Source organism: Furipterus horrens, unplaced genomic scaffold, assembly GCF_987537825.1.
Source record: "Furipterus horrens unplaced genomic scaffold, mFurHor1.1.pri manual_scaffold_2, whole genome shotgun sequence".
Taxonomy (NCBI): domain Eukaryota; kingdom Metazoa; phylum Chordata; class Mammalia; order Chiroptera; family Furipteridae; genus Furipterus; species Furipterus horrens.
Genome location: NW_028327172.1, coordinates 36,614,109 through 36,629,731, shown reverse-complemented (window position 1 = coordinate 36,629,731; position 15,623 = coordinate 36,614,109). Strand labels below are relative to the sequence as shown.

The following is a 15,623-nucleotide window of genomic DNA, read 5'->3' as shown; positions in this document are numbered from 1 at the left end:
TGAGAGATGGATGAGGAGGGGTGAAAAGCACCATGTATGCAATGGCAAGTATAGGGCAGGTGTGGGGAATGCTCTTTTGTGGAGCAAAGGGTGAATGAGATCTGGCACAGAATCTGAGGCTGGATAACCGGGTGTAGTGGTTAATTTTATGCATCAACTTGGCTGGGCATGGGTACCCAGGTATCTGGTCAAATATTATCTGGGGTTTTTCTGTGAGAGCGTTTCTAGATGAGATTAATATTTTAAATCAGTGAACCTTGAGTAAAGCAGACAGCCCTTCTTAAGGTGTCTGGGCCTCATCCGATCAGTTGAGGTCCTGAATAGAACAAAAAGATCAGCCTCCCCCAAGCAAGAGAACCTGCCTTCAGACTTCATCTGCAACATCATCTCTTCCCCGTTCTACAGGGGCAGCCCTCAGACTGAAATTACAGCATCACCTACCCTGATCTCCAGCCTGCCAACCCACCTGTGGCTGTTGGACTCACCAGCCTCCACAATCACCAATTCCTTAGAACAAATTCATTTCTCTCTCTATATATATCCTATTGGTTCTGCTTTCTAGAGCCAAACCACAGGGAAACCAGACAACTTGAGATCTGGAAGGAACCCTTAACCCACCTTCCTCATTAGAACAATAGATAAGGAAGAAGACCACATCTTGGGGAGTTTCAGTGGCTTGTGAAGAACACGCAGCCAGTATGTAGCAGATATGTGGACTAGCTCTCAATGTCTCTTTCACTGCATCATGCTGTCCGTCTCCTTTGAGTCACACACAGGATGCAGGGGGGGTTGGGGAGGGGAGAGAGCTCTCCTGTGTGTTGCCCAACTACATTCTTTGTTTTCCTTCTCCAAACACAGTGTACTATTGGTGTTGGCTCCAAACGGCCAGTGGTGGCCGCCATGACACATGCCTATCTGTCACTGTCCTGCACTGTCAAGCGTTGTACAGGTAAGCTGTTCCCAAGAGCAGGCCAGGAGCCAAGTGCAGCAAGCAGGCCCCATTCTTCTCAGCCTGAGCAACACTGACTGCTTCCTCTCCTGGCGTGATTTTAGGATTTCCCATTCTCCTCCCTACTGCATTTCCTGCTGAAAGAAAATTTTTTCCTAGGTCAATTCATCTGCTCTCTGATTCAGACAAAACTAGAGAGGCAGAGAAAAATGAAAACTGGTCAGTTATTTTTGCCTATGGTTTCCACTACAGACACACCAAATAATTACCTAATCTTGTACCTTTCTCTCTCTACCCCTGTCTCACAATCTTGGGTGTGTGAGTATTTTGCTTGCATTGTTTAAAGTTTCCCTTAATCACCCTGGCTGGGGTGGCCCAGTGGATTGAACACCGGCCTGTGAACCAAAGGGTCACCTGTTCAATTCTCAGTCAAGGCACATGCCTGGGTTGTGGGCCAGGTCCTCAGTTGAGGACATGCTAGAGGCAACCACACATTGATGTTTCCCTGCCTCTCTTTCTCTCTCCTTTCCCCTCTCTCGATAAATAAATAAAATCTTTTATAAATAAATAAATAATAAAGGTTCCCTTAATCAAGTTGAAATTTATACCTCCTTGATGGACAAGACAGGTAGGTGTAGGAAGGATTGAGGCTCTTGTATATCTACCGCTCTGGACAAAGTATGAGACATCTCTGCATCGTCCACTGCTTGCCCACTCCTACGCTTCCAATCTTCTTGTCTTTCTGGATGCAAGTTCTTTGCTTCAGTCAAACAGGTCTCTTGGTTGTTCCCCAAACTTGCCTTGTGCTTTTCCACTTCAGAGCCTTTGGCCCTGAACCTTTGCCCCTACCACCTGCCCTGACAGAATGTTCTCCCCACTTCTTTCAGCCAAGCCAAATCAGATTCATTTCACTTTTATTCACCACCAACTGCAGGTGGGCACTGGGCCAGCACTTTCACATGCGTTATCTCATCCTGCAAGGCCCAGCACAAATTCCTTCTTATCTGTGAAGCTTCTGGGGCTGTCTCAACTGGAAGTGGCCACTTCCTCCTTTCTTTTACACTTATTGTCTGTCCTACTCATTTGGCACTTAATACATCCTAGTCCTTTATAATGAATCATTCACTCACTCATTCATTTATTTAAACAAGCATTTACTGAGTGAATATTATTTTTCCAACACCATGGTAGGTTCTGGAGAGATAGAGATGAAGAGGAAACCTTGGTTGTCCCACAAAATTCAGTCTTGTGGGGAAAACCAGCACATAAGGAGATGGTTGTCATACAATAAGACAAAGTGCAGGTCCAAGAAGGGTTCCTGTGTGATCTCTGCCCTTGGTTGAGTCTTGATGAATGAGCAGAAGTCGGCCAGGTAGAGATGAGGAGAGAGCATGTTTTCAAGGACAGGGGCCCAGAGCTGAGGAGCAGCCAAGTGTGTGGAAGGAGATTACAAGCAGCCCCTTCAACATCTTCTTCTTCGTCGTCCTCTTCTTCTTCTTTGTCTTCTTCTTCTTTCTTTTTTTCTTTTTTCTTTTCTTTTTGAAGATTTTATTTATTTATTTTTAGAGAGGAGAAGGAAGGGAAAAGCCAATGAGAAAAACTTCGATGTGACATCAATTGACTGCCTCTTGAACATGCCCTGACCGGGGACCAAACCCACAACCCAGGCATGTGACCAGGAATCTAACCTGCAACTTTTCAGTTTACAACACAACACTACAAGCAAGTGAGTCACACCAGTTAAGGCCAAGCAGCCCCTTCTTGCTGGAGCAGAGAATGTTGCTAAAGTGTGGAATGTGCAAGGTAGAAGAGCAGGGCCTAGAACATCAGACTTAGAATTTTGGACTCATCTGGAGGGTTGTAGTGTGTTATGGAGGGTTTTAAGCAGGGGATAGGCCTGAGATTTGTGGTTCAAGATCACTGTGACTACAATATAAAGAATGGATCAATTCAGGGAGAGATCTGAGGCAAGGAGCTATAAGGAGACTGTGGCAGAAACCCAGGCAAGAGATAAGAAGACAGTAAAATATGCCCCAGGAACAAGGGGACTAGATCTGAGAAATACTCAGGTGATACTAAGAACACAGAGTGAGAGCCAGGAGAGTCTGAGTTCACATCTTCACTGTGCCATCAGCCAATTGTGTGATCTTGAACAAATAATGTAAATTCTCTTAGACTCATCTCCTTTATCTATAAAATGAGGATAATATTACCCATCTTATTGGACAGTTTCAGCATTATGTGAAATAGTGGGTGAAAGTCTGTAGGCAGACACCTAGGATCTAGAGAGCACTCATTGTTATTGACAAAGGTGTCACTGATGTTGACATCTTTTCTTATCTGTTCCCCTCACTAATCTGTGAGATCCCTGAAAGCAGAGACTGTCTTATGCATATTTTACCCTCACTTTCTACCACAGTATCTGGCACACAGTAGATGCTCAATCAGTGTTTGCTGAACAGGTTTATATTTACAATTCATAGCCCAGCAAATTCTTCAATTTCAGATTTACTGCCTAACCCAGGATACAAATTTGACTAAGATCAAAGGAACAGAGATTATTTTAATACAGAGTAGAACATAGGGTTCTCTGAAGCTTAATCTTATATGTGCTTCCCATCTTTTCTCATCTCTCCTCTGTTCCCCTCTCCTCTTCTTCACTCTCCTCTTCATGTATCTTCTCATCCCTTTCTATACCTTGGTCCGAAGACAATCTCATTCATTCACATGACTTAACCCTATATGCTGATTGCTTTCTGAATGTATGTCTCCAGCCCTGACCTCTCTTCTTAATTCAAGATCAATAGATCTAACTACCTACTTGACATCTCTACTTTCAATATTATGTTTAAAATTACAACTCAGACAATTTCCACTTTAACCTGCTGTCCTTCCAGCATGGCTCTTCTCATTGGGTGGCACCATCATCCTTCAGAGGTCCAAGCCATTGATCTGGGGATAATCTTTAACACCTCCTTCTCCCTCAGTCTCCATATCCAATAAAATGCCAGACCTTCAAACAGATCTAGGATCTCTCCTCTCTCAACATCCCTAATGCCACCACCATCTCTTACCTGGAGACGCGATGATCTCCTCTTGGTAGCCACACTTGGTAGTTTTGCTTCTGTTTTTAGGTAGCATCCAGAGGAATATTTAAAACTACATATCAGACCACATCACTTACTATTTAGAAGTCTTAAACGGTTTCTCTTGCACTTGGGAAATTTTTCAAAATGCTTACCATGACTCACAGTCCTTCATAATTGGACTTCCTACTACCTTCACTTCCTCTGATTCCATTCTCTGCTTCCTCACTGGTGTCCCTTCAGCTCTTCAAATACCCCATCATCTCATCATTCTCTGGCCTTCTGGACTTCATATCTTTTTTGTGTGTGTGTGTGTGAAAAGCTCTTACTCCCACTCTTTACTTATGTAACAGACAACTTCAGCTGATTCCTCAATTCTCAGTTTAAATGTTTATTCCTCAGAAGGGCCTTTCTTGGTCTCTTTTTAAAACTAGAGCTGCCTTTAAAGCACACATCATAATTCTTTAATCCCTTGGAGCACTTATCACAATTTGCAAATGTAGACTTATTTGTGAGAATATTTATTTGATACCCATCCCCCACATCCCCACCCCAACAACTGCATGCACACACGCACACTGTTACCCACCTCCTAATCTCTGGGACCCAGAGCTTGGTGATACAACACATAGATTTTTGTTGAATGAATGTGGTAAAGGCTGTGAGAAAGAGGTGAATCAGGTGCTGGGAAAGTTTAACGGAGGGGGATGAACTCTGCATGATGGTGCAGAGAAGGCTTCGAGGAAGATAAGACATTTGGTGGAAGCTTTGAAAAATGGGTGGGATGGAACTGGCTGAGATGAATGAGACTGAAGGAGTGAGTGGGGCGTGGGGCTTTCCAGGTGGATGGACAACTTCGTTGGAAAAACCCAGGTAGTGTCTGAGAAATGGTGAGTAACTGGGATGCCTGGAATATAGGGCTTTTGAAGGGGTGTAGGACTAGAAAGAGAATGACCAAAACTGGCTTCTGGACCTATTAATTCTCCAGGAGGTGCTGATGGGTGGCCAAAGGCTTCTGCTGGACAAGGTGGCCTAGCACACACCTGGCTTCTCTATCCAATAGACTAGTTTTTGAAAGGACATTTAGTAACTGCTTTACCGTTCATCCTGTTAGGTGCTTTCCATAAATTACCTCATTTAGTCTTCACACTCACCCCACCTAGGAAGCACTAAGATTTATCTTCTAGATAAGGAAACCTAGCTCAGAGGGATTAAGTAACTTGTCTAAAGTCACACAGCTTGTAGGCGTGAAGCCTGCCTTTGAATTGAGGTCTGTCTGGCATGAATCCTGTGCTCTCAGCTATTTGTGCTTGCGGCTTTTCAAAGACAAGGCATATTGATTGAGTTTGGGGGAACCATCATGATTACTTTTTAAATAATGTTTTTACTTTAAAATAACAGATTCACAGAAAGTTGCAAAAGTCATACCCTTACATAACTGTAGTACAATATCAAAATCAGGAAATTGACATGAGTCCAATTCGGAGTTTATTCAGATTTCACTAGTTTTATCAGGGTTACTTTTTAAGTTAAAGTTTCTGGCGGGGGGGGGGGGGGAACGACACTAAAACTTCCTGAGAGGTCCTTTGGAGCCTCTTCTTCCGTGGATACTTGAGTACTTGCAGAAGTCCTGCGCTTCTTGAAACAATGGATCTGAAGAGGGATGAATCAACATCCACAGAGATCCATTTCTGCTGTATGAGCCCCAAGGAAATGCTATATAGCCAAGGGACCTCCCTGACTCCACGCTGCTTTCACACGGAAAGGACTGCTAGCAGGGAAGCCTCCAGGGACCTGCTGAGACCGACCACGTCTGGTTGTTTGGAGGCCTCTAAAACCCTTGGGGCTACCCAAGGCCTGGCTCAGCCAAAATGTCTCTTTGCCCCTATTGTCTGTCTCCTGGCAGCTGATGATAAGTGATAAGCATGAGAGATAAAACAGATTTGGGACTGTGAACCTGCCTGAATCACTGGCAGCCAACCAGGCCATTTTTATCTGGAAAAACTACCCCCAGGACAGCCCATGCGAGTGTTTGGGAACCTGACCGGGGGAACAATGGCGGGAAATGGAGGCCCAAGCTCGGGCTTTAGGGCTCTGCCACCCACACTCCTTCACACTGTTATTCCTGGCGAGAACAGAGGTCTGCTTTCGTTCAGACAGACTGTGGGAAGAGGTGCAAATGAGGCTTGGAAATCAAAAGGAAGTAGTATGATGGCAAGGGAAGTGTGAGGAGATTGTTTTTCAAGCTTTAGAGATTTCATCATAAATGATTCTGAAAATCGCCTCCCTGGATATGCACTGACTGTCATCCTAGTCACTTGATGGTAGCTCCTTGCCCACCAGGCCAAATGTTGAAGCCACTTGGGGGTTACTTGCCTTGTCAAACTGTTTCACTTCTGAATTTTAGAGACCCTGGAACAAATGAGATGTCGGGCCTTACATTATTCAGGCAAACGTCCATCCTTTTGTGTGGCCACGCAGGCAACTGGGCTCTGGCCCCTGCCCATCTCCCAGGTAAATCTAGTTACTTGTCTTTAACATTGTGAGAGTAGGAGATCTAGTTAAGCTGATATGGTGTGTTCTTAGGGGGCTCACATTGTTTTCTGGAGATGACTGATTATTTTACCAAACGATCACAAGATCTCTGTTATCACCCTGGCTGCTGTGGCTCAGCTGGTTGGAGCATCATCCCACAACCAAAAGGTTGCAGGTTAGGTTCTCAGTCTGAGCATGTATGGGAGGCAACCAGTCGATGCTTCTCTTTCTCATTGACCTTCTTCTCTCTACCTTCCTCTTTCTCTAAAAAACAAAGAAAAAATGTCCTCGGGTGAGGATAAAAAGAGAAAAACTCTCTGTTATGGTTGTGTTCTCTCCAAATGCAGAAATCTTAACCCTCAGTGCCTTAGAATGTGACCTTATTTGGAAACAGAGTCATTGCAGATATAATTGGTTAAGATGAGGTCATACTGGAGGAGGAAGGGCGCCTAATCCAATATGACTGGGATCCTTATAAAAAAGACATTTGGACAGAGACATGCACACAGAGAAAATATCATGTGAAGATAAAGGCAGAGATAGGGGCCATACTTCTCAAGGAATGTCAAAGATTGCCAGCAAACCTGCAGAAGCCAGGAGAGAGGCATGGAACAGATTCTCCCTCGCGGTCCTTAGAAGGAACCCATATTGCTAACACATTGATCTCAGGCTTCTGGCCTCCAGAACTGTGAGTTAATAAATTCCTATTGTTTAAGCCACCCACTTTGTCATATTTTGTTACAGCAACCCTAGCAAGCTAATAATCTCTCTTAAAATTTTTGTTTCAGAATCTTTCTCAGGGTTGATTTCAAGGTCACTGATCCATGCTATGTGAAATCGACCTTTTTTCCACTTTTAATTTTGGAATGGATCTTAACATAATTATTACCCCAACAATTCTTCCACTCTCAATAATGCCTATAAGCAAAAAACAAAACGATGAAGTGGTTGAAAGTGATTGTGCTTAAATTAGAACCAGTCGGGGGTTGAGGGGGAAAGAGTGGAACAAAAATCTAGCTGTGCCCAATTCTACTAATTCTTAGCCCAACTGGATGTGTAAACTGATGGCAGCAAAGTACTACTGCATTCTCAGCAGGCATGTTACACCTGCATGGGATATAAATGGCTCCTTTTCCTTGGATCTCAGATGCACAGAAAAGGGAGAGTCACACTAGAACCCCCAAGGAACAACTGTTGTTGCCAGAAAGACAACCTAATACAATGAAAGAAAGAGCATAAATATGATCCACAGCCCTGCTGGAGGGAAGAGTTCTCTCTCTGCATCCAACCCAACAGTGCCCTTTAGACAGACACAGCCAGGACATCTGGGCTCCTGTGGGTTTTAGCGTAGTCCCTATGACCCATGGGACACTGGGACCCAGTAGACATGTCTCCCTAAACTTGGGGTCCTGGCCCTTCTGCCCTAGTCCCAAACTCTACTTGCTCTAGAGTACTGGCTACTATAGACATGGGTCTGTTAATCTTGAATTTGCAGCTTGAAATCCACAGTACTTTCTCTCCTGTTTTGAGGTCCTCCTCTCTGGGGCCTCCTGTTTTGGGGCCATATCTTGGAATGTACTTTGGGTGTGGGCAATTGGTTGCAAGAGCCAGAAGAGATGAGGGAAGACCTCTCTCCTTCCTCCTGTTTTCCAGTGTTCCTTTATACCCGACACACAGCCTTGCAAGGTCCTCTGCCTTCCCTGTCAAAGGCTAGTGGTTTCGCTACAGGTGGTAGAACAGAAAGACACGAGGGTGTGGGGTAGGGCATGGGGGCTTTGCCAGGAAGCTAGGCCTATACATTCCTCCAAGCAGGGCTTGGATTTGAAATATCAGAGCTGGGACCTTTGAGGAGTCAGCCAGAACTCTCCTTCCTTAACTGGGCAACCTCTAATCCTCACTGCTGCTGCCCTGATGTAGCTTGTTGTTGAGTGACCCTCAGCTGACCCATTTCCTAAAGGGTGCTGGAGGCAGAAGATGGGGAGGACACAAGGGCTGTCTGATGCTGAGGGCTCATCCCAGTGGAGACTGACCTCCACAAATGGCTCCACCCCTTTGGGCTAAATTCACTCATTGATCCAGCAGGGTCCACCTTGGAGGCATCCAGCATCCCTTCTCAGTCCGGTTTCCCACCCCCTTTACCTCTGGTAAAGTCCCCTGGTCTTTCAGTCCCTTTCTCTTGTCTGGTGCCAGCTCCACTCAAGGAAGCTGTGATCACACCCACAGATTCCTGAGCATCCCAAGAAGAGGTTTAGGTCTTCCAGATTTTTCAGACTAGAATATTGACAAAACGAACCTTTTCTCTTGATAATATTGACTGCCTTTCCTAGCTCAGCTTAGATGACTTGCTATGCCAACAAAGTCTTTTTGTCTTAAACTGTCTCACAAGAAAATCCAGGAAGATGTAAGAAGTTTCAAAACAAACAAACAAAAAACAAACAGACCTGTCCTGCCACAGAAGCAGAGCAGAAAAGAAAAACCCCAGTCCAGCTGCACACTCGGAAGCAGAGAAGGACAGGGCTGTAGATCTGGGTGGACACACTCACAGCACCTAGTGGCCGCAGCTGGGCCTTCCTGGCCAGGACCATCAAGAGTTAAGGAATTGCATTTGGACAAGCACTGCAGCTTGAAACCCAAGCTCCTGAGGTCTCTTTCAGAGTCCAGGGCCAACGAGTGTCTATTGTCAACAAATGCCACCACCGGGCCAATAGAAAGCCGGAATATGGTTCTGAGATAAGGGCCCCTGGATGTCACCAGGCAACAGGCACAAAGAAGGCTGGATCAACGGCCCAGCAGCCGATTACACTGCCCCCAGCCCCCGCTGGAGTCCACACTCCAGTGCAGCCAAGTGGGAGAGCACTTGGCCCCAAATTCCCTCAAGATCAAATTACTATCAGTTTCTGGATTTGGGGGGAAAGGAGGTGGTATAGAAAAGGCTTTATTTGGAGACTTTAGTATAAATTAGTTTATTGAAAAGCTGGGCTGATGGTAAAGGTGAAGATTTTCAAGTAAAAGGGAAATGTTGCTGCCAACTATATAGCAAGACTCATAGATCTCTCCTCTGTTCATGGTCTTACAAGTCAAGAGAAGGGCACAACCCTCAGACCCCTCAACCCTGAACTTATGGCTTTCCCTGGGGGGAGGCTTTGCCAAATTTACTAAATTAGTCTCTAAGGCAGCAATTTGCAATCTTTTTCATCTTATGGCACACACACTAATTACTAAAATTCTGCAGCACACACAGAATATATTTTTTGGCCAATCTGACAAAAAAATTAGGTATAATTTTGGTTTACTCATACCAGATGGCTATTGTTGTGTTGACTGTTGTCATTTTTTAACTTGACAATCCAAGGGAAAAGAAGTCAGTGCCCCTGACTAAATAGTCAGATCTTGCATGTTTTCAAAATTCTTGCAGCTCACTTGTTGATAAAAATCACTTCTCTAAGTGAATGTAAGGTGACACCTAAAGACCCTTGTTTCTCATTTCTACAAAGTATGTTCCCTTCATGCCACAGAGCCAAGGGGTGGGACATCCTCCATGTGAAGCCTTCTTATTTCAAACTAATGGGGAGTTGAAGAAACATTTATATTTTATCAGGCCCTCATTCATCCAACATTTAGAGCTATGACAGAGGCTGAGTTAGGTGCTGGGGTTGCAAAGATGAATTGGTCATTTTTCCCCAAAGGTTCACCATCTTACCCACCCTATATGCTGAAGACTCAAATCTATACTCCCAGCCCAGCCCAGCCCATACCTTCCTTCTCCTAAGCATCAGTCCAATATATCAAAGAGTTTTCTAAACACCTCCTTGCATGTTTTTCACAGGGCCAATAAGCACAACCTGCCCCAAGTCCAAACTTATTTCACTACAAGAGCTCTTTGTCTTAGTGAATGATACTACCTCCCCTAGTATGGGTTGAATTCTGTCCCTCCCCCCAAAAAATTCATATATTGATGTCTTCACTCCCAGTACCTCATACTGTTGCTTTATTTGTAAACAGGATTGCCACAGATGTACTTTACAGTAAGTGCAGTAAGATGAGGTCATACTGGAATAGAGTAGGCCTATCCAAAGGGAGAAGTTGGACAGACACAGTAAGTGCCATGTGAGGAGACACAGGGACTGGACAGCCATCTACTAGCCAAGGAACTGCTGAGGCTACCAGAAACTAGGAAGGATGTATGGGACAGATCCTTCCTGAAGCCTTCGGATGGTGCATGGCACTGCCAACACTTTGATTTCAGACTTCTGACCTCCAAAACGTTGAGACAATAAGTTGTGTTGTTCTAAGCCACGCAGTTTGTGATACTTGTTATAGAAGCCCTGGAACACTAACACACTTTCATTCAACATTGTTTAAGAAAGGAGCCAAGAAGCTTCCATTGTGTCCTTTTCTCCACTACCACTTCTACCCTCCCCCTGTAGCCATTTCCAATAAACCACCAAACTACCTGTTCCGCCTACAAGACACCACTGCCAGCAATCCATTAGTCTTCCTCTAGCTGTTACCACCTTGGAGCAGACTACCATGATTTCACCAGAATCCTTCCTAACTGCTTTCCTTAGCTTTAATAGCATCTTCTGCCTATCTGTTCCTCAAATGCAGCCAGTATCATCTTTCAAATCTGAGGTAGTACCTCCCTGCCCAAAACCCTCCAGATGCTCCTCCTTGCTCTTAGGATGAAGTTTAGTCTTCCCTGAGGGCTCAAAAGGCACAGGATAACACAGCCCCTGGTTCCTTCTCTGTCCCCATGTCTTTCCAGCCTCTTGCCAGTATTATACTCCAGCAATAAGAGCTTATTTCTCTTCCTTAAATGTACCACATCCTACCTAGCTGACAACATTTACAAATATTGGTCCCTCTGCTAGGAACACATTTCTGCATTCTCTTAATCTACAGGACTTCTACTTATCAAAGTGTATTGTAACTCTCTCTCTATCTATCAGTATCCCACCCAAATGGGAAGTAATTCTGTCCATCTTGTTCATGCCTGTGTCTGCAGTGCTTGGCATGGTGCCTGTGACATAGCAGGTACCCAACAATCATTTGTTTATCGACTGACTAACTGAAAGATTGACTGAAACATGACTTCTAACCACCCTGAGCTCAGTCCTGAGGGGAAACAACAGTGTGGTGAAAGCAGTTCAGCAACACAGAAATGCAGCTCAGTCTGACTCAGCTTGAGGCAGTGGGGGAACTTTCCACAGAGGCAATGACATTTAAGCTGGGCTTAAAAGATGAGTAGGAATTGGCCACAGTAGAGATGAGAAAGGGTAGGGAAACACATTTTACGCAAAGGAGATGCCATGAAAAGAGAGCAGGGTATGTTCGAGAAGTGGTGGGAATATTCGGTGGGCCCAGAACACGGACAGCAGAAAGTTGGCTGATGTGAACTTGGGTCAGATGGTGAATCCTCTAAAGAACATATTCTTGCATATAAATCCCAATGACTTTTCCTGGACACCAAAGAGCAAAAAGCAAGGTCCCTTTTTACAGTCAGGGAAGGGGGAACACACAGTCCAGAAAGGCTTCTCTGCTGCTCAGGGTGGTCCCTGAAAAGCCATTTGCTCCTGGGGTTGAGACTCGTTACCCTTTCAGGGTCACCAGCTAAACAGTTACACTTCTGCTGAGGCAAACAGCTGGATAAAAACAGCTGGGATCACACCTGCAAACCCCACCTTCCCCAAACCCTGACAATTCTCAGGAGAACACTGGTTGAGTGAGTGGTTGTCGACTTCCCTTCCAATGTCCTCCCGGGGGAAGCCTTTCGCCGGTTATCCTTTATCATTCTGAAACCTCTCCAGCTCTAGCTTAATTTCATCCCCTCTTGTTAGTCTTTTCAGACATAAGGAATAATTTGTCTATATCCCCTGCATAAAAATATTGCCTGTACTTGAAGGCAAGAATTTAGCCGCTCATTTGCCTTCTCCAAAGAAAACAAATTTAGTTCCCTGTTTCCTTAACAAATCCATTCTCTCTCTCACAACTGTCACTTCTTAGGTTATTTAAATCTCTGTTTCTTTCCCTGAACCTTCTTATCCAAATGCATAAACTAGAACTAAAGAGGAAACATAAAACCAAATGAGACTTTCTTAAGATAGGTGAGGGACCAGAGCAGCTGCTGCCAAGTCCGGATCCAATGCCACGCACCACCAATACTCTCCCACTGTGCACTCCAATTCCTTTTGGTTCTAAGTCCAGTATGGCAGTTCTCAAGGGTCAGCTGATTGTGAATCTTCTTGAAAAAAAAAAAAAATGTCCCTAGAATAAGATTACAGTCATTGCAGTTAGTGCTGTTGGCGCAGTCTGTGCCATCGGTACCTTAATGAAGAACTGGTCAGATAAACTTGCTCTTCTTGATGTCATGAAAGGCAAATTGAAGGGAGTGATGATGGATCTCCATAATGGCAGCCTTTTCCTTAGAACACTAAACATTGTCTCTGGCAAAGACTATATAATGTGACTGCAAACTCCAAGCTGGTTATTGTCACAGCTGGGGCGCATCAAGAGGGAGAAAGCCGTCTGAATTTGGTCCAGCGTAACGTGAACATCTTTAAATTCATCATTCCTAATGTTGTAAAATACAGTCCCAACTGCAAATTGTTCATTGTTTCCAACCCAGTGCATGTCTTGACCTATGTGGCTTGGAAGATAAGCGGCTTTCCCAAAAACCGTGTTATTGGAAGTGGTTGCAACCTGGATTCAGCCCGGTTCCATTACCTAATGGGGGAAAGGCTGAGAGTTCACCCACTAATCTGTCATGTGTGGGTCCTTGGGGAGCACAGAAACTCTAGTGTGCCTGTGTGCAGTGGGGTGAATGTGGCTGGTATCTCCCTAAAGAATCTGCACCCTGATTTAGGCACTGATGCAGATAAGGAACCGTGGAAGGAAGCACACAAACAGGTGGTTGACAGTGCTTATGAGGTGATCCGACTGAAAGGCTACACATCCTGGGCCATTGGACTATCTGAGGCAGATTTAGCAGAAAGTATAAAGAAGAATCTTAGGCAGGTGCATCCATGATTAAGGGTCTCTATGGAATAAAAGAAGACGTCTTCCTTAGTGTTCCTTGCATCTTGGGGCAGAATGGAATCTCAGATGTGAAGGTGACTCTGACACCTGAGGAAGAGGCCCGTTTGAAGAAGAGCGCAGATACCCTTTAGGGGATCCAGAGGAGCTGTAGTTGTAACGTCTTCTAATGTCGTACCATCTCACTGTCTGGCTACAACAGGATTTTAGTTGAAGATTGTGCATATTGTCCCTTTTATCTGATCTGTGATTAAAAACATCAATTTCCTAAAGATAGAAGATAGAAATGATAATGGTCCATAAATCTCTGCATCTGTATCCTGATGCTGGAAGGTACTTATCTTGTGTAGCCCTAACCTGGTTAGTGTGAAATCATTCCACCTCCTCAAAGGCACCACTGCCAGTGTTGCACATACTACAATTGCCCTTTAAACTAGATGTGTGTTCACGCTGTGCTATTAACTTATGGTTCCTTTACCCAATGTGCCTAGTCCAACCTTTTTTTCTCCAATTAATCACATTCTGGGATCCAATACATAAATGCAATATTGCATGTCTTGTGCATAACTGTTTTTAAGGATCTTATTTTGTGTACCATATGAATCAGACGAGTGTACATTGCCATATAATGTAAAATGAAGAGTCTACATATAAATAATGCAGCCAACTGTCCAAATGTCATACCAACTAAAACACCAAATAAACCTTGAACAGTAGGAAAAAATACAATAGGTGAGAGGTTGATCACAGAGCAATAAGGACAAAGTCCCTTCAGTACAGGAATGCCTGCATATGGTCCAACACAGTCCAAGGCCAAGCCAGGGAAGCAGATGTCATCACATTGGCTGCAGGAAGGAGAGGACGTCATCAGTTGGAAGACGGATTGATCTTGCAAAGTGACAATCAGTCTCAAAAGCCACCCAGAGGAGATAGACATGGAAGACTGCTGAGGAGGAGTGCACAAAGTAAAGGAAGTCTGCGTCACCCCATCCCTCCTGGGTCTATAGCCTGGAGCCGTCACTGTGGTCAGAACACAGACACAGGAGTCTAAGCACAGGCACACACACAGCTCAAGCCCAAAGGCCAGGGGTAGACATTGGTAGCCAGAGCCATGAAGTGACCTTTTGTGGTACAGGAGTCGTCGTCGTCGTCGGCAGCCGTCCGTCTCGAGAGACGATGGTGTAGCTTCTTAAGAGTCTATCTGCACCGCCGAGAATGGCTGTGCAGTCCGACTCGGGAGTGACACGGTATCTGTCTCCTCCCGTGTTGAATCGACATCTTGTGATGACGCTGGAGTGTCCTCTCCAGTGAAGCTGAAGCTACAGAGCCTGGGCAGGGTGATATGGAGGGTCTGCTGTTGCCCATGCAGCAGACCCCCCCTCTCTTCGCAGCTGAAGGATCCAAGGGAAAGACGGAGTCAATACAGCTTGGCTTCAGGTGCGCCGCAGGAGTTGCCGGTGTTGACTACAACGTCAAACCGCCTTAGGGACTCCGGCTCCGGATTTTCTGTCGGGGTTTACTCCCTTAGCCTTTCCCCTGAAGAGGTATGCCGCAAGGCAGCGGAGGTTTTTTGGAGTCAGAGTTTTCCTTCTCTGATGAGTACAGGAGTGAGGGGACCAAATTCAGCATGTCATTACTGTTCGGGCAGCTTAATCTCATGTGAGAGAAATACCATGCAACCCAGCAGAAGGAATTGGATAGCCAGGCTGCTTTCCTGGGAAGGGGAAAGGGGACAGACAGCCCCCAAAGGGAGAAACAAGGACAAGGCCTGTGCAGATCCTATCTGAGATGAGGGGACCTTCACAGCACCAGAGGAACACTTAGAAAAATGTAAGGAAGTCACTTTAAGGTGTGTTTGTGTGTGCATGTGTGTGTAGGATAGGAAAGTGGGGCCTGGGCGGGGACCTGTTTTATGAAAAGTACTGACTTGAATTCAGGTTGGCCTGACTTCAAACCACTGATCCTGACCACTATAAAATATTGGGAATCATGCCAAACTTCCTTTCTTTATGACAAAGCTA

General features: G+C 45.1%; 1 pseudogene; it reads left to right on the top strand.

Moving 5' to 3' along the window:
- The first annotated feature begins 12,775 nt into the window (after positions 1 to 12,775).
- Positions 12,776 to 13,897, top strand: LOC150018157 (L-lactate dehydrogenase A chain-like; annotated as a pseudogene).
- The last annotated feature ends 1,726 nt before the right edge of the window (positions 13,898 to 15,623 follow it).